The sequence below is a fragment of the Crinia signifera genome, chromosome 4, assembly GCF_055691185.1.
Source record: "Crinia signifera chromosome 4, ASM5569118v1, whole genome shotgun sequence".
Taxonomy (NCBI): Eukaryota; Metazoa; Chordata; class Amphibia; order Anura; family Myobatrachidae; genus Crinia; species Crinia signifera.
This window is the reverse complement of record NC_139220.1, coordinates 297,493,318-297,517,366: the sequence shown is the minus strand read 5'-3', so window position 1 is coordinate 297,517,366 and position 24,049 is coordinate 297,493,318. Positions and strand designations below refer to the sequence as shown.

At 47.4% G+C, this 24,049-nt stretch overlaps 3 non-coding genes and 1 pseudogene across 3 annotated transcripts; all 4 read left to right on the top strand.

Moving 5' to 3' along the window:
* The first annotated feature begins 19 nt into the window (after window positions 1–19).
* On the top strand, window positions 20–160 carry LOC146076342 (U4 spliceosomal RNA). The gene has a single exon (XR_014473743.1). It is a non-coding gene; the product is annotated as a U4 spliceosomal RNA (small nuclear RNA).
* A 5,128-nt stretch (window positions 161–5,288) lies between these two features.
* On the top strand, window positions 5,289–5,393 carry LOC146076800 (U6 spliceosomal RNA). The gene has a single exon (XR_014474198.1). It is a non-coding gene; the product is annotated as a U6 spliceosomal RNA (small nuclear RNA).
* A 426-nt stretch (window positions 5,394–5,819) lies between these two features.
* On the top strand, window positions 5,820–6,026 carry LOC146076268 (U2 spliceosomal RNA; annotated as a pseudogene).
* Window positions 6,027–16,757: 10,731 nt separating this feature from the next.
* On the top strand, window positions 16,758–16,830 carry TRNAM-CAU (transfer RNA methionine (anticodon CAU)). The gene has a single exon. It is a non-coding gene; the product is annotated as a tRNA-Met (tRNA).
* The last annotated feature ends 7,219 nt before the right edge of the window (window positions 16,831–24,049 follow it).

Sequence of the window (24,049 nt, the reverse complement as noted above, 5' to 3'; positions counted from 1 at the left end):
GCTGAACGGTGCATACGCTAGCTTTGCGCAGTGGCAGTATCATAGCCAATGAGGTTTATCCGAGGCGTGATTATTGCTTATTGAAAACTTTTCCCAATACCCCGCCATGATGACTTGAAATATAGTCAGCATTGGCAATTTTTGACAGTCTCCCAGGAGACTGATATCTGTGTGAAATGGTAGCTACCAGTAGGGGTGGGACATGGAAGGAAAACATTAGTTGAATGCTCTGCTGTCATTCCACTTTGGATAAATGGATGGAAAACTACATTTAACATTGGTACTCCAAACTGATGTTAAGCTATGTATCTGATCATAGCAATTCTCCTAACTAGGGATGGCCATCGTTGCCGTTGCCATCGATTAGGGATGGGACATCGAAAGAAAACATCGATCAAATGATGTTTTCAACATTGGTTGTAAAACATCATTTAGACCTAAACATTGGTACTGTGAACCCGATGTTAACCGATGTTTCAATATTTTTTTAAATAAACTGGTTACCAAAGCATAAGCTTCTGAAATGAATAATGAAATAATCCCTCTATTAAGTTTATCTTGTTGGAGACTTACAGTTTATACTCACACAATGGATATATGATTCATGTTTTGTGGTAAATCAAATTTGTTACTGAAGGAAAAAAACATGAAGCATTAACTATCAAAACTTTATTGCAACAACTCACAATCTGCTATTTTTAACTGTAGCAACAGGCTAATAACTTATGTTGATCATAGAAAATAACAAAAAAACTGTACACACAGTGCAACATAGAACATACTACATAGAACAATCACATAGTACATTGAAAAAAACTCTTTGTAGCAAAATAGGAATCTACTATTGAGGTACATAAATTATGGGCCTCACAATACAGGTGGATAAATCAAAATAAAAACTGGGAGGGGAATAACAGAAATTGGGGAAGAGGAGACTCCAGTCCAGCATACTTTCAAACTGGCCCCCAAATTTTCCCAAAAGCTGCAGAGCCAGCCACCATAGCAACCAGTGAGTCACTAACAGCACCAGTTGCAGTGAGGCAGGGGTGGGGCTGTCCTGTGTGCTGCTGCTGAATGGCTGGCCAGACTGTCTTTCACTGTCAGCTACCACCCACAGCAGCAGCACACAGCCACACACACATATGAAAGCCCAGCCAGCAGTGATACTGTCATGTTTGTTAATGGGTTTTTTTATCAGTCTCTTAAGTTTTTAATGAATATAAATCAAGGAGAGAGTGAGCTGGCTGCAAAGCATTGAACGCAGCACACATTGACACACAAAATAAAAAACATTGGAAGATTGAGAAAAACATCGGGGGGAGAAATCTTGCGATGGTGATGAAATATTGGATCCTCAACATTGCAGGGTTAAACATCGAACATTGGAACCATAAATCCGATGTTACCGATGAAACATCATATGATTACCCATCCCTACCATCGATGGCAATTCTGCAACAGGCCATCGATAGTGCTAAACTATGCAATGGATGACCATCGATATTTTTACATATCGATGGTCATCCATTGTGTTTGATTGATTGGCCTGTGGGCCAATCAAAACACAGGGGTGGAGCTTCGCGGGTGTAAGGGAGCTATGCTCTGTGTCCCGGCACTTTGAAAAAAAAAAGAAAAAGAAAAACATCGTTTTGCTGTTCCATCGATGGAGGGAAACCATCTGGTTCTCCCCCCATCAATGGCAAAACTATTCGACATCGGCCATAAACCATCAATGATTTCTAATCATCGATGGTCGATGGCCATCCCTAGTTTAAATGGTCCAAATACAGTACATTGTCTGAGTGACAGTTGTTGTCCATTGTCCGATTTGGGAAACAAATGACTTAATTACAAATTAATCCAGTACCATCTTTTTATTCCATCCAACCAACTAGTTGGATGGTTGGAAGAAAGTTGGTCTGATGTGTGGCCAGCATTAGGCATATGCTGTGCCTTATTAATAGTATTTAATTGGATATTAATGTTAACATTGATATTGTGTGAAAAAGGGATGGGAGTGGACATCCTAAGAAAACATCTGTTAAATGATGATGTGCAAAACCGATGGTAACCTATATTTTTTAAATAATAAACTGGAATGATGTAGGGAATGGGATGGCCATTATTGTTGCCATTGCCATCGATGGCAATTCTGCAACTGGCCATCGATAGTGCTAAGCTATGCAATGGCTGACCATCCACATTTTTACAAATCGATGGTCATCCATTGTGTTTGATTGATTTGGCCTGTGAGCCAATCAAAACAGGGGGGGGGGGCTTCGCGGATGTCAGGGGCGTGTCCTGGCACTTTGAAACAAAAATCGATGGTCGATGGCCATCCCTACAAACAGGTATGCACATTAGAAACTTGAACAAGATTATATCAATCTAAAATGTCACTTTCTTCTGCGCATGCATGCACCTCCCGCCGCGTCGCCAAGGAGGGAGGGATTGGCTGTGGGACATGACTGGCAGATAGAGAGGGGGCGGGGTCCACACCCAGTCCTGGTCATGTAGTTTTGTGAATACATATAGCCAAGTGGCTGCTTCCAGCCTGCTATGCCAACGCTGCGCACACGCACACGGCCGGCCGTACCAACCAGTGAGGGGAAATAGAAAAATATCACCATCAGATGCCATCCATCGATGGCCTAAAACTACTCGACCCTCGTCTATCAATGCAAAAAACATTGAGCACTAGTTCCCGACCATCAATGTTTTGGGAACATACACAGTACAATTGCTGGGTGCGATGAGATGCGCAATCCAATCACACATCTCATCGCACAGCTCAAAAAGTACGTGCTGCACATACTTTTTGTACTAGATTTATATATTTCTTTATTTACAGTTTCTTATATAGCGCAGCAGATTCCGTTGCGCTTTACAATAGTAATCTCATTGCATTGCAAAACCTATGCAACGCGATGCAATCTAGTCCAAATTGTATACAATAATTGTACCGTGTATGGGCACCTTAACTGACAAATTCTACATATACATATGTGGTCTAGAAAACATGGACTGTTGGTAGATCTTAAGGACCGGTTCAGCCACCCCTGGAATATGTCTGATCTTTTAGTGTTCTAAAAAGCAATCACTATATCACTACAGACCAGACAATGTGTTTAGCTCCACAATGTTGATTACATTTTTGTTATCTTTTCCCCCCCTGCCTCTGACACTTGTTTCCTACCTCTATAACACAATCTTCCGAGGGGGCCTCAACCCCTAAGGGAGCCATTCGAAAAGCCCAGTGGAGTATCCATTCCTATGCCAGGGGCTGGAAAGTGCCCTAGGTGGGAGCAGAGAAACATTTGGTTGGACGCTGACTGGCCGGCTGCCTGGAGCCCGAGGCTGCACTGTGCCCCCCGGGGAAACTCGGGGGTTGCCGGAACATGCACGGGTGATCCCAAAATCACCATGCACTAGTAAGCATTAGCGCCGCGCACTTCCCCTTTAGGTTAGGCTTCACGTCCTTACCCTGGGCCTTTTGGCTGGTGTAGGACAGTTTTTCACACACACACACCCCCCCCCCCACACCCTTCTGGCTGGGGTCTCTTTATTATTTATTTCTCTTCCTTCTTCATGTTCGTCACTTTTCACGTTTCCTGTTTTCTGTAGTGTCACCATTTTTTTGGGCTGTGTGTATGACTCTTATGGGCCATCCACTCCCCAATGTACCGAAGTTCTCATCCTTTTGGTGAGAGCTTCGGTCCCTCGGGGGAAACCCCGAGCCGCAAGGCGGAGGGAAGCCTACTGCAGGTCTCTCCAAACCTTTGGTGCAGATAACCCACTGGGAAGAGGACCCACCGATCCCTTTTCCCCTTCGGCCTTATGGCTGAGAGGGGTTAGGAGAGTAATGGGGCCCTTCTCCTTTGGGAGAGGGTCCATAAGTACGTACGGCCCCCTATGCTCGTTTCCTATAGATTGTAAGCTTGCAGCAGGGCCCTCTAACCCCCAAGTCTGTCTGATGTTACCCAGTTTGTTTTATCACTGTCTACTATTGTAAAGCGCAACGGAATCTGCTGCGCTATATAAGAAACTGTAAATAAATAAAAAAAATTAGGTTACTGCACTGGGTGTTGGGAGCACACCTCGGGCTCCCTAAAGGAAATATATATATATATATATATATATATATATATATATATATATATATATAGCACCATCTTTTGGGCAGCAGTGGTATTGCAACAGTTCCACTTATATTGTTTAACATTTATTTATATACAGTAGGGCCAAAATATTCCATTGCACTTTACAAGACAGTGATAAAATCAGAATGAATAATAAATAACAGGCAAGCAAAGAGGTGAACACCACATGCAATCTATAGGTGTTAACATTTCTTAAGAAATATATATATATATATAATTTTATGGGGATGCAGTTAAAAACCCGGCGGTCGGGATCCCGGCGTTCAGAATCCCGACGCCGGAATCCCGACCGCCGAAATCCCGACACTTTCTCCCTCCGTGGGTGTCCACGACACCCCTGGAGGGAGAATAAATTAGTGTGCCGAGCGTAGCGAGGCACCGGGACCGCTGCGTGGCGAGCGCAGCGAGCCCGCAAGGGGGGGCGATCCACGTCCCCCCCTTGTCGGCATTTCGGCTGTCGGGATTCCGGCGTCGGGATTCTGAACGCCGGGATCCCGACCGCCGGGATTCAATACTGAATCCAATTTTATGTATCCCCCCCCCCCCAAAAAAAACAAAAAAAAACTGGAACTGGATTGCAGCATGTTTTGCTGTGTTAAGGCCCATACACACTGGGTGACTTTGAGCTGAAAGTTGCTCAAACAACAAGTTTGAGCACTTTTCAGCTCAAAGCCCCCCAGTGTGTACGGCCCGGCGATGACCGGTGAGCGCTGCTGCGCGCTCCCACATCATCGCCGGGAAAGCCGTTTATCTGCTGGTTATACCAGCAGATGAGCGGCTTTCAGTACGGCTTTGCATAGTGCTGCCCCCCCCCCCCTACCCCGATGACAGCGCCGGGCAGCGGGAAAGCCACTCAGTTCTCTAGCCAGGGGCTGAGAAGGTCTGTCATGCTAGAACTATATCCAGGGGTTAAAGTGGTGGGGATGTGAGTGGAACTGAGTTTCACCACTTGTAATGGTAGGGGGGACTAGTTTCGCCTGCACCACAGCCCTACACAGTAATTCCTACAGAAAGCCTGTCCCAGCAGGTTCCTTTTCCAGAACAGCATATGTGATGTCATGCCATCACCGCCGCTGAAGTGAAGAAGAGTCACTAAGAGGAGCTTTCTATGTGCATGCTATAGACGAAGTCTGCTTCGGCAGCACATATACTAAAATTGGAACTATACAGAGAAGATTAGCATGGCCCCTGCGCAAGGATGACACGCAAATTCGTAAAGCATTCCATGTGCATGCTATAGACGGGGTGAGGTGAATGTGCTGGAGGGACACTGCGGTGAGCTGCTGGAGTGACAGAGACAGACATACCTCCCAGGTGTCACGATTTCAGCGGGACAGTCCCGATTTTCGGGTCCTGTCCCGCTGTCCCACCCGTGGCCGGCATTGTCCCGCTGCGGGGGTGGCAGTTGGGAGCTCCCCCAAGCTGATTGAATAGATGCTTTGCCGCACGAGTGTCCCTATTCCAGCAGCCAAGAAGTTGGGAGGTATGGACAGATATGTGTATAAGCGGCACTATTGTGTACACTTCCCATGCAGGAGTTTTAGTGATTTTCTCCAAGATTGTTGTCACTATGTTAAGTTTTCTGCCTCTATAGCACCATCTTTTGGGCAGAAGTGGTATTGCAACAGATCCACTTTTATGTTTATCAACATTTATTTGATCGCTTCTCGGCCTTTTGGCTAAGATCAAGTGTAGTATCTGTTCTTATCAGTGGGTATGGACTGGCCTCTGGCAGAGAATAGAGAAAGGCTGGACTGAGTAGCTGCTCTGATGGGCGGAGGGTGTGGGACCCCTCTTTTTTGCCTGGGAGCGGGGAAAAGTCTGGCTGAGTACCTTCACCTCTGCCAGTGGTAGGAGGTGTTGTTTCCGTAAATCCACTGGTGAGAGGGGGGGAGAAACACTGGGCCTAGTAGTTTGACTCTCTTGATGGGGTTCGTAGCCCCCGAAGGATGAGACAGCGAAAGGCTCAGTCTAGTATCCATTCCCAAGGAGCGGAGAAAGGCTGGGACTGAGTAGATGGCTCCTGTTCCAGAGGTTCGTAGCCTCTGATGGGGAGACCGCGAAAGGCCCAGCTTAGTACCTTAACCTTGGGATCGGAGAAACACTGAGACTGAGTAGATTGCTCTTCCGAGGGGGTCGCAGTCCCTAAGGGAGTCAGTCGAAAAGCCCAGTGGAGTACCCATTCCCATGCCAGGGGCTGGAAAATGCCCTACGATGGGAACAGAGAAACCTTGGTCGGACGCTGATCGGTCGGTTGCTTGGAGTCCGAGGCTGCACTGTGCCCCCGGGGAAACTCGGGGGTGCCGAACATGCACGGGTGATCCCAAAATCACCATGCACTAGTAGGCACTTGCACTGCGCACTTCCCCTTCAGGCGACGCATCACGTCCTTACCTCGTCCTTTTGGATGAGGTAGGACAATTTTTCACACCCCCACCCTGGCCTTCTGGCTGAGGTATCTTTATTATTTATTTATCTTCCCCTCTCACGTTTGTCACTTTTCACGTTACTTGTTTTTTTGTAGTTTGTCACGTTTTTTGGGTAGTGTGGTCGACCCTTTCGGGCCTTCCATTTCCCCAATGTGCCGAAGCTCTCGCCTTTTGGGGAGAGCTTCGGTCCCCCGAGGACGACCCCGAGCCGCAAGGCGGAGGGAAGTCTACTGAGGGTCTCTCCAAACCTTCGGGTGCGGAGGACCCACTGTCCTAATCCTTCCAGGGGTTGAGGAATGAGGGTCTCTCTAAGCTTCGGCGAAGAGGACCCACCGTTCCCTATTTTCCCCTCTTCGGCCTTATGGTTGAGAGGGGTTAGGGGGAAAACGGGGCCCGTCTCCTTCGGGAGATGGCCCAATTCGATCGCACGGCCCCCTTTGCACGTGTTTAGGCACAGCACTGGTGGTAGGGAGCACACCTTGGGCTCCTGAGTTTCTGAAAATTCAACATTTATTTATATAGCGCCACCAACATATTCAACGCCACCAACGTTGCACTTTACAACAGAAACAAGACAGTGATAAAATAACAGGCAAACAAAGAGACAAACACTACACATTTACAATCTATAAGTGTTTAAATTTATTCCCCCCCCCCCCGCCCCGCCCCATATAAATGTTAATGTTTACCTGGAACTGGACTGCAGCATGTGATAGGTCTTTTCCCTCTAACACAGCAAAACCTATCTCCAGCAAAAAAAAAGAGTTTCACTGGATTTAGGCTCTTCTACTCAGTGGTGCAGCTAGGTGCTACATTGCCCGGAGCAAAGGCATGTTTTGCGACCCCCCATTTGTAGTAGGTGGGGTTCTTGCGTGGCAAAAAGAGTGAGCAGCCTAACATTATACCACACACCGTAATGCCCATTGCACATTTTAGCGAACTTTGTAATACCCATTACACATAAAGCCACATGCAGTAATGCCAATTACACATAAGGCCACACATGATGCCCATTACATACTATATAACAAATGGTAATGCCCATTACACATAAAGCCACATGCCATAATGCCCATTACACGCTATGCCAGAGCTTGACAATAATTTTTTAAATAGGGAAAGCAGGGACAGTGTGCGCTGAAAATTTACACCGTAATGCCTATTACACGTCACACAACCATTACATAGTAAACCACATGCCAAAATGCCCATTACACGTTATGCCATACACCATAATGCAGCGCCGCTGGAGCAGGAGGGCACATCAGACACACACTGTCCCTTCCCCTCCCAGTGCGCGCCGCGGTGGTGTGTGTGAGACGAGTCACAGACAGTTCCGGGGAAGTGTCAGCAATTGAAAATTGGCAGGCTGGCTCGCCGGGCTGCGGGCGGGTGGTAGCTGTGGCTGTTGGGAAGTGCTGCAATCGTGCGGGTGGTCATTAGGAGGTGCCTGTGCACCCCCAGCACCCCCCGTGCACACGCCTATGCTGCCGGGTGCCTCTGACAGCTGCTCAATCCTGGCACCGTCCTCCACACTGTAAGTGTCCCAGCTGGGCGGGGGAGGGAGCGGGGGAGCTGGCTGCACACTGCTCCGGTGCCCTTTGATCTCCTGGCGCCCGGAGCTTGTGCTCCACCCTTCCTACGCCCCTGCTTCTACTTTGATCTCAAAATGGGCAAACCCATTTTTTGATTGAAAAAGCAGGTCTTTATTGACATAAAGAATGCAAAAAACAGACGATAACAAATATCACACATATACCGTGTCGCAGCACAGCCAAAACACAGTACACATGCAAACAGTATAGTACATATTATAAAATACAGCACAAGATAAACTCACACTATAGACTATACTATGCACTATGCATTCTAACGGTAACATTTACACTACAGTATACAAGACTATGGGTGTGGAGGGTAGGGGGTGAGGGAGGAGGAATCACATGCCCGAAGCTTTATTGACCAGACAGACACATATAAGGGGAGGGCAATAAATAGAAATACATCAACAAAACAACAGACATTGTGAAGTGAGGGGGAAGGGGCCACGGTCCCAAAGTCTTATAAAACAGTCCAAACAAGGGGAAAGGACCAGAAGAAAAGGGGTTTAGTCCTCTTCCTCCTCAGGGCTATCCCGAATGGAATAGTCTCTGAGCAGGCTGTGAACCAGCCTGCGGCAGTCCTGAACGGACATTCTCTCCCTCCGCAATATGAGACGATTTCTGGCAAACCACAAAGCGTCCTTAACACAGTTTATAAGGCGCCAGGCTTCCTGGGTCGCCCCATATGTGTGGGTACCCGGGAATAGTCCATACAATACCGAAAGGTATGAAAGACAGTTCCTGGGCACGGAGTCCTTGAATTCAGTCTCTAGGGCATCCAACAACAACTGTGTGTAGGTGCAGTCCCAGAAGATGTGCATGGAGGTTTCTTCATGCACAAAGCACCAGGGACAATGTCTATACCTACACAAGTTTCGGGAGTGCATGAATGACCGGTGAGGCAAGCCGCCCTGAATGGCCATCCATGACATGTCTTTATGTCTATTTGTGAGCCTTTTGGAGGCCACATACTCCCAGACAAACTTGGCAGTTGCTGAAGGGAGCCCTGAAATCGGTTCCATGACGTCTTTGGCTCTGATGAGCTTGTGGACATTTTTAGGTTTCCACAAGTCGGGTTTCAATCCCTCCAGTTGGTGCTCCCTCACAAACTTGGACACATCCAGGTAGAACCATGGAGTAGTCCAGTTGTAAGGGATGGAGCTGTCCCACTTGTCCCATTTAAGGGTCCTCCACATAGGTAGGAGGAAGAAGCGGGACATGGAGTTCCCCGCAGAGCCGGCACAATTGTCAATCAAAGTTCTGCGGATACAGTTACATGCAAAGAAGGCTCTCAGCATAGTTGGAATGTCTGGAATGCCTTTGCCACCTTTGAGGGGATCTTTGTACATAACAATCCGCTTGACTCTGTCCATTTTGGAGCCCCAGATGAAGTGGAAAACAGCCCGTGTGATGGCCTTGCAGATCGCCGCCAGAGGTGGCCAGGCCTGGGCGGTGTACTGAAGAACAGGAAGAATCTCATTCCGCAGCACAAGTGTTTTCCCTTCGATGGTAAGGTCTCTGAGACTCCACAATCCCAGTTTCTGACGCATTGTCGCAAGTCTTTCATCCCAGCACTTCAGGGCCGCTCCATCTCCCCCGAACCAGACACCAAGGATCTTGATGAGGTCTGGTTTTACCGTGAATGGGAATGGAGTGGAGGACGACAGGTGCCACTTTCCGAAGAGCATAGCCTCTGACTTCCCAAGGTTGACCCTTGCTCCTGAAGCACGGCCGAAGTTTTCGCAGGTCTGGACGAGTGCCGTCACCGATCTCTGGTCTGCGCAGAACACCGTGACGTCATCCATGTACAGCGAACACTTGGCCTCTGGGTGGTCTGGACCCGGTGCGGTGATCCCTCTGATCTCTTGATTTTGCCTGATGGATACAGCGAAGAGCTCTATAACACAAACAAAAAGAAGAGGTGAAAGAGGGCAGCCTTGTCTGACCCCAGACAGAACTGAGAAGGGGTCAGTCTTCCAGCCGTTCACCAACACCGAGCTGTAAATGTCAAGGTACATCAGGTTAACATACGAACAGAATAGCTCACCAAGACCAAATTTACGCAGTACCTTGCCCATCAGCTCATGGGAGACACGGTCAAAGGCCTTTTCCTGATCAAGACTGATCAGGGCCGTGCACACATTACGGTCTTTCACGTAATGGACCGTGTCTCTGAGGAGGGCAAGGCTGTCTGCGATTCTGCGGCCGGGAATGGCGCAGGTTTGGTCTGGGTGAACGATCTGCCCAATGACAGCCTTCAGCCGGTTGGCCAGTACCTTGGCGAGGATTTTGTAGTCCACGTTCAGAAGAGAGATGGGACGCCAGTTTTTCAGGTCACATCTCTCCCCCTTACGCTTATACAAGATCGTGATCATTCCTTCCCTCAGCGAAGGAGGCATTTTGCCCTCCACCACTATCTCCTCGTACAGCTCGAGCAGGTCCGGGCCAATGAGATCCCACAGCGCAACATAGAGCTCTGCTGGGAGACCATCACTGCCCGGAGTCCTGCCCTGCCTAAAGGATTTAGCGGCAGAGAGCACCTCCTCCAACGCCAGGGGAGCGTCCATGGCTGATTTACCTGCAGGATCAATAGAGTTAGTGATACCTGACAGGAACTTATCCGCCTCATCTGTGTCTGTAGTCTTAGGGGAGTAGAGGTCGCTGTAGTAGTCGCGAACGACCTTCATCACGCCCTCCTTCCCCTGTCTGGGGATGCCATTCTCATCACGCAGCTCTGTCAGGGGCGTATGGCCAGAGTGGAGTTTCCTGAAAAAGAAAGAAGAACACGTCTCACCCTTCTCCAGATTCTCCACCTTGGAACGGAAGATGATGCGTCTGGACTCCTCCTCAAAGTGCCTTTTCAGGCTCTTTTTGGTCTCGTCCAGGTCGTCCTTCACGTCCCAGCCGCACCGCTGGAGGTCCACCAGGGACTGGAGCTCACGCTGCAGTTTTCTGAGGTTCCTCTTACGGTCGCATGCCTGGATACGCCCTTTAGCCTGAAAGAAACTGCGGATGTTAGATTTGGCATATTCCCACCAATCAGACATACAGTCAAAGTAACATTTGTCATTCTTCCATGTGATGTAGGCATCCTTAAGCTCAGCCAGTACTTCCTCCCTTTCCAGTAAGGCACAGTTCAACTTCCAGGAGCCTGGGCCAGATGGAAAACCATGGCCCAGAATTCCTTGGAAGTGAATGACCCTGTGGTCAGAGAAGAAGCAGGGAACCATAGAATGCCTAACCTGCTGCACTGCCCGGGATGTGAACACAAAGTCAATGCGGGAACGCACGGAGCCATCGGGGCGGCTCCACGTGAAATTCACGGAGCCAGCCCCCATGGAGCCCACAGCGTCCCGCAGTGATGCTTCGGCCACCATTTCCCTGAGCAGGTTGGACGTGATGTCCAGCTTCGCAGAGTTGCAGGTGCTTCGACCATCCCCTTCAATCGGGCAGTTGAAGTCCCCGGCCATCACTACAGCCCTGGTGGTGGCGAGCTGGGTCCGCAGGGTCTGGAATAATTCCAAACGCTCATTCTTGATAGGTGAAGCGTACACGCAGATAAGCCTGATAGGCTCACCTGCCCAGGAGCCGTCTACGACAATGAGTCTGCCGCAGACAAGCTCCTGAACAGAATCTAGCGTGAAGAGGCTCCCCCTGATCAGAATGGCTACCCCTGCAGACTTACACTCACCTCCACCGGACCAGCAGGATGGACCATGGGACCACTGCCGGGCCAGATGCCTATAGGACCTGGAGAAAGGGAGAGAGCATTCCTGCAACATATACACATCACATTTCTGAATGTCAAGAAAGGAAAAAATAGATTGACGTCTGTTCTTATCCTTAACGCTCCTTACATTAATGGTAAAAAGATTAAAAGCTACCATTTGTTAAGAGGAAAAGGCAGGGTCATTGTACGTTTACATTACCACTCCCATCGGGAGGCGTTTCATCAGGATCTGCAGCCGGATCTCCTTGTTGGGGTGTCTGGATTACATACTATATAACAAATGGTAATGCCCATTACACATAAAGCCACATGCCATAATGCCCATTACACGCTATGCCAGAGCTTGACAATAATTTTTTAAATAGGGAAAGCAGGGACAGTGTGCGCTGAAAATTTACACCGTAATGCCTATTACACGTCACACAACCATTACATAGTAAACCACATGCCAAAATGCCCATTACACGTTATGCCATACACCATAATGCAGCGCCGCTGGAGCAGGAGGGCACATCAGACACACACTGTCCCTTCCCCTCCCAGTGCGCGCCGCGGTGGTGTGTGTGAGACGAGTCACAGACAGTTCCGGGGAAGTGTCAGCAATTGAAAATTGGCAGGCTGGCTCGCCGGGCTGCGGGCGGGTGGTAGCTGTGGCTGTTGGGAAGTGCTGCAATCGTGCGGGTGGTCATTAGGAGGTGCCTGTGCACCCCCAGCACCCCCCGTGCACACGCCTATGCTGCCGGGTGCCTCTGACAGCTGCTCAATCCTGGCACCGTCCTCCACACTGTAAGTGTCCCAGCTGGGCGGGGGAGGGAGCGGGGGAGCTGGCTGCACACTGCTCCGGTGCCCTTTGATCTCCTGGCGCCCGGAGCTTGTGCTCCACCCTTCCTACGCCCCTGCTTCTACTTTGATCTCAAAATGGGCAAACCCATGCTGCACTGCAGGTGGGGCAGTTGTAACATGAGCATGAGAGTTAGATTTGTGTGAGTTATTTTGTTTCTGTGCAGGGTAAATACTGGCTGCTTTATTTAGATTCAATTTAGATTTCAGTTTCAACACACCCCACCCAAATGTAACTCTCTCTGCACGTTACATCTGCATACCTCCCAACTTCTGTGTTGGGGAAATAGGGACACTCGCGCGGCGGAGCGCGAGTGCCCAAAAAGGGGCGGGGCGTATGCAAATGAGGGCGTGACTTATGCTAATTAGCCGCAACCTCATTTTCATACGCATGCGCACAGCGTCTATTCTATTAGATTGGGGGGTCTCCCAACTGCCACCCCCCGCAGCGGGACAATGCCTGCCGCGGGTGGGACAGTGGGACAGGACCTGAAAATCGGGACTGTCCCGCTGTAATCGTGACAGTTGGGACTCAGATATGCATCTGCCCCACCTGCAGTGCACATGGTTTTGCCCATTTTGAGAACAAATTTGTACTGCGATCAGATCTGAATAAAGGCCTTTATCACCTCACCAAGCTTAATAACTCTGCCCCTCAGTAACGTATCTCCCTCTTGTTCACAATGTTATTTGATAGCAGCTATAGCATATACACTAGGGCGGAGTGAAAAAACTGAAATTGAGAAATTCAAAATCGGCTAGTGTGGAAAAGTAGTGACTTGACTTGAATAAGAAATGTGCAAAAGCATTTTGATCTGAGTCAACATCTTCTGTTCTGGCAAGAGGCCTGAAGTTTCACTTTTTTGGTGAAAATGACGAAAACTATGAAGATGCTCCAATCTAGTTATAATTATGTCAGGATGTCTTAGAGTGGTTCATTAATATACTTTAGCATAGTAAAAGAGAGTACGAGATTGTCCTAGTGCAAAGTGAATGACTTTGGCGGGAGAAAAAATCCCTAATAATTGACCCATTTTCATGGTAAATGGAATTTCATTGACACTGTGTGAAATATAACACTGCATATTAGCCCTTAATCAGACCTGATCCCAGTACAAATTTGTTCTCAAAATGGGCAAAACAAATGCTGCATTGCAGGTGGGGCAGATGTAACGTGCTGAGAGAGTTAAATTTGGGTGGGGTGTGTTGAAACTGAAATCTAAATTACAGTGTAAAAATAATGCAGCCGGTATTTACCTTGCACAGAAACAAAATAACTCACACAAATCTAAAGGTGGCCATACATCTACAGATCGATTGTCAGATCTGGCTGGTTGGAACAAACAGCTGGTAATATCTGAATGACAGTTTTTCAGCATTTCAAAGCAAATGGTCAACTGTCATTTGCTCTCATCTTTTACCAGGATTTTGTTCCAACCAGACAGATCGGACAATAAATCTGTAGATGTATGGCCACCTTAAATCTCTCTGCACATGTTACATCTGCCCCACCTGCAGTCCAGCATTTTTTTGCCCATTCTGAGAACAAATTTGTACTGCGATCAGGTCTGATTAAGGGCCATTATGCAGTGTTATATTTTACACAGTGTCACTGAAATACATGAAATTGGATTTATGCTGCTCTCTTTGCAGTGCATATACAAAGATAGACAATCATGTGTACATTAATAAGAAATAACTGTTGCAGTATGTTATTGAAAAACAGTAACTGTTACAATAAGTATTACAAGTAAGTGTAAACTGTCTAATGTATCATTTTACATATCACTTCTGTTTATTGACAGAAAAACAGTGTTGCATCCCCTATACTGGGAACATGATTGGGCTGAATTACAGCATATAATTATGCCAAAGATAAGCCAATATATTAACTGTTAAATACGTTGAAGTGTATTATGATGTAATAAATTGTAAGCTTGCAGCAGGGCCCTCTAACCCCCAAGTCTGTCTGTCATTACCCAGTTTGTTTTATCACTGTCTACTATTGTAAAGCGCTTCGGAATCTGCTGAGCTATATAAGAAACTGTAAATAAATAAATAAACAAATACATCTAATGTTTAGGGGGAAAAAAACAAGAACATTGATTCAAAAAAATAACAGGTTAATCATTCTATGAGTGGTGTCCAGCAGTACATATATGCCAATCACTGTGTTCATTTCTAGGCACCAGGGCCGTCTTAACAGCAGTGTGGGCACCTGGGCAAAGCAATGCACTGGGGCCCTTACCCATTCTCCCCTCCTAGGGGTGGGGGGTGGTATCAGCAGCAGCTTTGATGTCCCACGGGTGGCAGGGGGTGCTCTATCTTCCATTCAACATGTAGGACCTGGAGCAGTAACTTCTGCTAATTACTCCTTTACTGCACAGGTGGTGGGAGGGTGAACACTAACGTGTGGAAGGGGGCACTGAGCTGTATGAAGGGTCCCTTGTAAATGACTTCCAGGGAGGTAGGGGGTGTTTTATACACAGGGGACGGTTGGATAATGGAGTGGGCTTAATATTCGTCATTTTCCGGTGGAAGGGCAGCTTGTTTGACTGCAGATATCGCCATTATCTGGAAATAGATTTCTTAGCCTAGTATAAAAACCTAGAGTCCCAACTTTCAGGAGGTGCTGGGAACTTGGGTATCAGAGATCAGGAGCCAGAGCAATCCATTGACAAAAATATAAAACTACACCAGACGTTTGGAGCTGGAGCAGGGACCGGCTGCTTAAAAGGCTGATATCTCTGGTTCTGGGCATGATAGAGACAAGCCGCTAGTGTCAGAGAGAACCTGAGAAATATGACTGGAAATTGTATTTAACAGGTCGGATGTGGACTGCTGCTTTGAAGTTGGATATCTGCAATTCCCCAGGGCCAATTTTCAAAATTCAGGTATCCCTGGAAAAAGGGGATCCTCAGCTATTAACATAGAGCCCTTATGCGCCTGGGGCCCCTGGGCAAGTGCCCATTAAGCCCATACAAAAAGACGGCCCTGCTAGGCGAGGATTGATCAGCAATACTTATTACAGCATAATGCACTTTAATGTATTTAACTGTTAATATATTGGCTTATCTTTGGCATAATTATATGCTGTAATGCAGCTGCAGGTGGGGCAGATGTAACATGTGCAGAGGGAGTTAATGTGGCCATACATCTACAGATTTATTGTCCGATCTGTCTGTTTGGAACAAAATACTGGTAATGGATGAGAGAACTTTGCTTTGAAATGCTGGAAAACTGCCAAAAACTGTCATTCAGATATTACCAGGTATTTGTTCCAACCAGCCAGATCTGACAATCGATCTGTAGATGTATGGCCACCTTTAGATTTGTGTTGAGTTATTTTGTTTCTGTGCAGGGTAAATACCTGCTGCATTATTTTTACACTGCAATTTAGATTTCAGTTTCAACACACCCCACCCAAATTTAACTCTCTCAGCACGTTACATCTGCCCCACCTGCAATGCAGCATTTGTTTTGCCCATTTTGAGAACAAATTTGTACTGGGATCAGGTCTGATTAAGGGCTATTATGCAGTGTTATATTTCACACAGTGTCAATGAAATTCCATTTACAGTATTTGTGCTTCTTCTATTATAAACACGTTCAGGAGAAAACACACAATATTCACAATTGTGACCATGAAAATGGGTCAATTATTAGGGATTTTTTCTCCCGCCAGTCAGTAACTTTGCACTAGGACAAGCTCGTACTGTTTTTTACTATGCTAAAGTATATTAATGAACCACTCTAAGACATCCTGACATAATTCTAACTAGATTGGAGCATCTTCATAGGTTTCGTCATTTTCACCTAAAAAGTGAAACTTTAGGCCTCTTGCCAGAACAGAAGATCAAAATGCTTTTGCACATTTCTTATTCAAGTCAAGTCACAACTTTCCCACACTAGCCGATTTTGAATTTCTCAATTTCAGTTTTTTTCACTCCGCCCAAATATACACATTATGTGGCATTATTCTGTGCCATGTACAGCTGCCTCGTTAGCGCAGTAGGTAGCGCGTCAGTCTCATAATCTGAAGGTCGTGAGTTCGATCCTCACACGGGGCACATGTTTTGCGTTTTTCAATCAAAGTTTAGGTGGGCAGTGGTATTTTATGTTGGTACTTGTGAGTTATCCGGGCGTCCGATTTTTAAATCGGGTCGGATCGGGACATCGCATCGCATCGGATGCGATGCGATGCGATGACCCGATTTTTCCATAGGAATCAATGTTAAAATGGACTGAGTCCATTTTAACATGGAATTCAATGGGAAAAAGGGGTCCTTTTCATACCCCTACTATCCAAGTGGGCATGGAGTTGGATATAAACCTGTGGCGAGCGTAGCGAGCCACCGAGCCCGAAGCGTGGCGAGCGTAGCGAGCCCCGCGAGGGGACACGGAATACCGTCCCCTCGCGGGGCTCGCTTCGCTCGCCACGCTTCGGGCTCGGTGGCTCGCTACGCTCGCCACAGGTTTATATCCAACTCCATGCCCACTTGGATAGTAGGGGTATGAAAAGGACCCCTTTTTCCCATTGAATTCCATGTTAAAATGGACTCAGTCCATTTTAACATTGATTCCTATGGAAAAATCGGGTCATCGCATCCGATGGTCGCATGCGATGCGATGCGATGCGATGCGATGCGATATCGTATCGCATCGCATCTGATTGTATGCCTTAACTTAAGGCATACAATCAAAAAATCGGACGCCCAGATAACTCACAAGTACCTTTATGTTATAGAAAAGCCTTAAATATATTAGACGTCACTTGAGATTACAGATCATAGTTACTTTGTACAGCAATGCAGCTTCCCATGTGGTGGTCTCCTCCTCCCAGCACTCTACAGAGAAGCTACAGAGACAAAGACTGTACAGCACATAAGCTGCAAGACAGATGGCTAACGGCATAGTTGGCAACATTCTGGCTGCAGGGGGCTGGGGTAGAGGTGAGGGGGTGGTATGGTGGCTGAGACATGTCATTACCCCCAGGAATCTAATTTTTATTCAGATTCCATATGCATGCCCAGCTTTGTGTGTTACAGTACAGTAGTGTACAAGGACCGCAGTGCGTCAGGCCCTTGTATATAACATACGCTTCCCTGCATGATGCCCCAGGCCCCACCTCCGAGTCCACCCACTTCTTCACAGTCTGTACTGCCGCTGCGACATTAAGTTTCTTTGCCTGGTTATAAGCTACTGACTTGGTATACCCATCTCCAGTCTAGGGAAATACATTTCACAGACTGTCACTATATCAACTTGAAATACTGGCACTGTTCTGACCCTCATTACACGTATGGAGTGTGTAACTATTCAGACAGCTTAACCAAGCACATCTTCTTTTAATGCACACTGAAACTTCTGGAACTTTAAACTTTTATTGATACAGACTGAAATTATTGTCCATATAATGTAGCTGTAATTATCCAGGGTACATCAATGTACATGTACAAGAGATCATGGGCAGGGCAGCCAAGAGAAATCCTGGGCCCCGGTACAACAACTTCCTGGGGCCCCCACGGAGGGTGCATATATATATATATTCTCACAGCACCTTATGCACTATATGTGAACTAACGTCCTGATGAAAAAGCTGCATCGCTTTGAAACGTCGAGCTGACACCTTTGTATGATTGCACTATAACTATATAAAAGTGGATATCATCCATAGCCTGCTGAGTGCCGCCTGGTCTTTTGGGGTCTACATATCTGGGATCTCCGGGGACCTATCCACTATACATTATTGCGAGGAAGGCACCCGGGCGCCTCACCATTATTAACGAGAGTGCTGACCAACCTCCATTGTCTCTCTCTATATATATACAAGGGCTCGACAAACAGGGACAGTGCGCTTGCTGAAGACTCGAACCAAAAATTTACACCGTAATGCCTATTACACGTCACACACCCATTACATATTATTCCACATGCCATAATGTCCGTTACACGTTATGTCACACACTGTATTGCCAGTACACATTATGCCATACACCATAATACCTATTACATGAGTTTGCGCTGCATTGGGAGGTAGTGCCGGAGCTGGGGTAGATGCTCCCTCTGCACTAGCTCCAATGCTCACTCCTGATGCAGCATAAGCTGTTGGGTCCGCTACGTGCACTGCGTACCTGCTCCCCCGTGATCTTATCTCAGACAGGTAGCTAGTAATAAATAATAATAATAATAATAAAGTTGATCCTAGACAGGCGGCCGCCATCAGTGCAGCTGTGTAGAGACTTGGCTGCCCTGCCCCTATAGTATATATGCATTGTGGGCAAGCTGACAGTAACAAATATGGCAGTGGCAGGGGACGGACAGACTGCTGAGCATGCCCTCATGCAGCAGCATGTTCTCCCATGAACCTTTTGGAAATCCAACTCTGCCAGACACCATTTTCTTCCTTCCCCTAATTCAAAGCAATTCAAAGCAGCAAATACATGGGTGGACTGACAGAGTCCAGAATAAACGTGGAAGTGAATACAGTATAACATAGGCAGCACCTTGAGGTCTTATAATACATTTGAAAGAAATCATGCAGGCCGGTTGTGACCAGCATAATTTTTATTAAACGTATTATAAGACCTGAGTGCTGCCTGTGTTATATACACTTCGCAACATATTTTGATTTTCTTTTCTTCATGCAACCTTTATCTGCCCCCCGGAAGCTGGTTACCTGGTGTTAGGAGAACATAGATGAGGCTGGCAGCAGAAGCCAGAGGCAGGTGCTGGGTGAATACTGAAAGGCAGAGGGACCTGGGATAGAAAAGGGAGGAGCTGGACACAGGAGAGGAGAGGAAGGGCCAGCCTGGAGTGGATCTCAACTATTGGCAGCTGGTCCCAGAGGAGGGGCCAGCTACTGTACCCATGAAGAATGGGGCTGTGTTGCTGTGCTGGAGCTCAGCGGTGTGAGTACTATAGCACTGTTAAGTGTCAGCAGTGCTGGGGAGGGAGAGGCTACAGGATTCAGCAGCCCACAGTCACAGCTGCCTAACTAACAGCAGCAGTGGCACTAGAGATTAACTGTGACCCGTGTAGCCCCGCCCCCTCCCGAAGCCCCGCCCCCGTGCACGCTGCCTGCTGTGCTGTGTCTCGTCTCATCACAGGGAGAGCAGCCGGGCATGTGGCACCCAGGCACCCTGCCCCATGGCTCAGCCCGCCACTGAGTGCAGTGAGGTCAGGCTCCCTGACCCTGAGCTCCTCCGTTCCACAGCACGCCACTTTCTTCTCTCGTGTGCAGGCTGCAGCATCCGGTCCGGCTGCTGCTGCAGTGTACAGTCACACAGGCAGACTGTCTCTCTGCAGAAGCTCCGCAGCGGTGGAAGCCTCTGCCACTGCCTGCACACAGTGACAGGCTGCCGCTGCGCTACCAACCCGGTCTCCAGTCCATTAATTGATCCCTGATTTCCCGTCCCGCAGCACACCCGCTGCCTTTAAAAAAAAAAGTGTGTGTGTCCTTGGACCCGGGCCCCCCTGACAGGCCCGGGCCCAGGTAAAATGTACCCGCCCCCCCTGCCTCTTGGCGGCCCTGATCATGGGTACACAATATATATGTTCTTCTTGTTATTGTGTGTGTGTGTGTGTGTGTGTGTGTGTGTGTGTGTGTGTGTGTGTGTGTGTGTGTGTGTGTGTGTGAGTGAGTGGTAAGAAGATATAAGCCTGTAGGGGTAAGCAGACCTGTAGTATAGGGATGGACATCGATGGTCGATGTTTCGGAAACATCGATGGTTTTCTTTCGATGTTAGTGTTTTTGCCATTTAATGGTGACCTTCCGATGTTTGTCACCATCGAATGCTAATCATTCGATGGTGTACCGATGGTGGCTTATTTTTTGTAATTCCCAAAAGATATGCCTCCCCTGGCTGCTGTGTCTGTGTCAGGGAAACTTCCTAGGTTCGTTGGAGGCTGTCTGACTTTCTCTCTGCTTCCCTCCCTCTCCCTCTCTATGGTTGCTGTAGCTGCTAGGCAACAGGGCCCACTGCTAGTTCTGATTGGCTCTCACTGACTCAGAGAGCCAATCAGAGCACTAACCTCACCCTGCAGCACCAGTCACTCAAACAGCAGCAAATTTCACAGACACACTGAGCTCTGGAGGATTCAGAGGAGGAGACGTCACTGAATGTTATACCAGCTCAGGCAAGCTACAATAATAATAAGTACACAATACAACTAGCTACAGATATCTGTGAATGTCAGTCACATACAACACTCATTAATATACTGCATTAGTATTACCAGGCAGCAACCACTATATGATCATCAGTGAAGTGTTGGTCAGAGATTGTCTGTTTCTGTGAATATAGTGAGGAACAATATACACAGTCCTGGGGTACCAGTGGAATGGACCAAGCTAAAGGTGCCCATACACTGCTTTGACGCCTCGCAGCAGTGTACGGACACCCGACAGCCTGCAAGGCACGGACGCATGCGATCCGTTGTGATGAATTGCATGCGTCCCTGCTTCCGGCCCGCCTCACCGCCAGGAGGAACGGGTGGACGGCCTGCCGGTCCGACCACCTGGTCGGGTCCGATGCGCACGGGACCCAACGGCATGTCAGTGAGAGGCGATTTGGTCCGATTTAACGTGGCGATTGGTCGCAATTGGCCAAAATCAGACCAAATCGCCTCAGTGTAGGGGCACCTTAACTGTTTTTATATATAGTGAACTATTTTTTTATATTACGTGACCTGGTCGCTCAGCGACTGAATTGCTGGTTATCAGTATTTTACTGGTGACCAGTGATTCTAGCAAGTTCCTGCGACCGTCGCTGGGCTGCGGTGGGAGCGCACACATGGCGAAGGTCGCTAGGTATCACCGGCAATATGGTCACTGAGCGACCATATAGCTGACGATGGAAGCTAGAATCGCCTAGTGTGTAGCATTATTAGTGGTGCCCCCTCAGATCCTGGCACCCTAGGCAGCTGCCTAATGGTAGAGCTGGCCCTGCTCTTTGCAATATTTATCTCACCATATTAATGATGTGATGACCACTGTACCATCATCTCCCTTATTTGTGTGTGTGTGTAGTTACACTTGCCTTAATAAATAGACATTTTCCTATCTGGAAAAATAGTGAAACCTAAAGCGAGTTAGTTTACAATTTATCTATTTTTATTACATTTTGATTACTTGCTGTTAAAGTGTTAATAATGTGTACAAAATGAATATACTACTTTATCATTGGGCATTGTGTGAATATTATATATGTATATTATACACACAATGTCCAGTGATAAAGTAATATGTTGCTCAGAGCCTGGGCCCTGTCACCAAACCCAATTACCACCTTACAAATGGCAATACAGGCTTTTGCGCATGCGCTAGTCATATAACTAGTTTTCACCATCGAATACTTTTGATGCGATGGTTAATTACCATCGCATCGAAAGTTTCAATGGTGGAAGTACTGCCATCATTTGATGGTTGGCTTCCGATGTCCATCCCTACTGTAGTAACACAGCTTCTCAGTATCTCATCCTAGATTAACTGAAGCAGTAAGTAAAATGGAGGATTTCACCCTTTGACCTGTCACATGGCAAAAGGCAGCTAGACATGGGCAAATGAACATAGATCTACAGTACATAGAATAAAGTAGACTTAAGCAGTAGAGTGCAGAACAGTGGCGTAACTAGATCCATGTGGGCCCCATAGCAAAAGTTTTTAAGGGCCCCTATTTATCACCTAATGCTGAAAAATGTATACAGCCCATGATACTTTGACAGGCAAAGTGGGCCCCTCTCAGCTCTGGGCCCCATAGCAGCTGCACCCCCTGCACCTATGGTAGTTACGCCCCTGGTGCAGAACATTACCTAATCACATAAATCACTGTCTACAAGATAATATGATCTCTAATAATGCTGTGGATACAGTACAGGCACTAAAGGTGCCCATACACCGAGCCAATTTGGGCCAATTGAGACTCAGGCAATCAATGACTGGCCAGTCATTTAAAAATATTCAGCAGCCGCATCTAGCCACCCGGCAAAATGCAGCTACAAGCTCCAGCCTTCCAGCCACCGCTGCTCGGACGGACGGACGGACCCCGCTGCCCGCTCTCCACCACCACCACCAGCTGGCAGGACCCCGCTTTCCTCCCCCTGCCGCCGCAATAAATTGCATGCAATTTATTGCATGTAAAAATGGCACATCAGGAGCCAGATCGCATGTGAGCCTCCCGGGAAGCTGCCGGGGGGCTCTGGGCAAACTGGTCCAACTTGTCCTTAGGACAAATCGGGGCCAGTATAGTTGCCTGGATATCACATTTTCAATGGCTATACCACACACAGCCTGGCAGCCATTGATGATGATGATTACTATGTATGGCTGTGTGTGGTACAATTTTCAAAGGGGGGAACGTCGGCGTATCTAAATAAATTTTGGGGTAAAAGGTAAAAAAGTCCCCTGACCCCTGGTTTATATAATGCAGAGATCACCAATATTATATACAACCTGGAGCATGGCTAGGATGATGCAATTCAGCAAGAATAGTCTGCTCTCTTCTGTGGGCCGGGAGGGTTACCTGATTTTCAGTACCCGGGTAATCTGGGAGAGTAGACGGGTATGGTTTACAGATGGGAATATTTAATTTTTATCAGTCATTAACCCTTCAATGTTGTAGAAGTACAAAACAGACCATGTCCTAGCAGGAGACAAACTGGGTCAATGATGGTTTGGTGACATCAGTGACAAGTTATTGTTTCATACTTTTGGTAAATCATGCCTCACATCTGTCCCAATTTTTTTTGCAGGACTGTCCCACTATCCCACCCACAGGCAAACCATAAAAGGCAAGAATATAACCTACTGGTGCCTGGTAACCAATTAGGTAGGAGGTAACATAAAATCAGCACATATGTGGTCACATGCTCAGATCCCGGATAGCTCAGTCGGTAGAGCATCAGACTTTTAATCTGAGGGTCCAGGGTTCAAGTCCCTGTTCGGGCGTTTGCCTTTTGTTCATATTTGCAGGACATAGAAAACCATCATCCATATTACATTTGAGTAAATTGCAAATAAGCTGTGTATATACGCTTACATTTTTCCCTGTTTTCAATTTGATTTCGCTTATAGAAGCAAAATCGAATCGAAACCTAATCAAATTTGAATTGTTTTTAGGACACTTTCGACTGGCATTCGATTCGATGCGTTCTCCCGTTTTCTCTATATCGAAAAGAAAAAATAGACTGTGCAACCAAGGAAATAACGAAATCACTCCAGTAAATCGAATGTGTACACTGCAGTGGTGGATTAGCCATGGGGCGATAGGGGCGGTCGCCCTGGGGCCC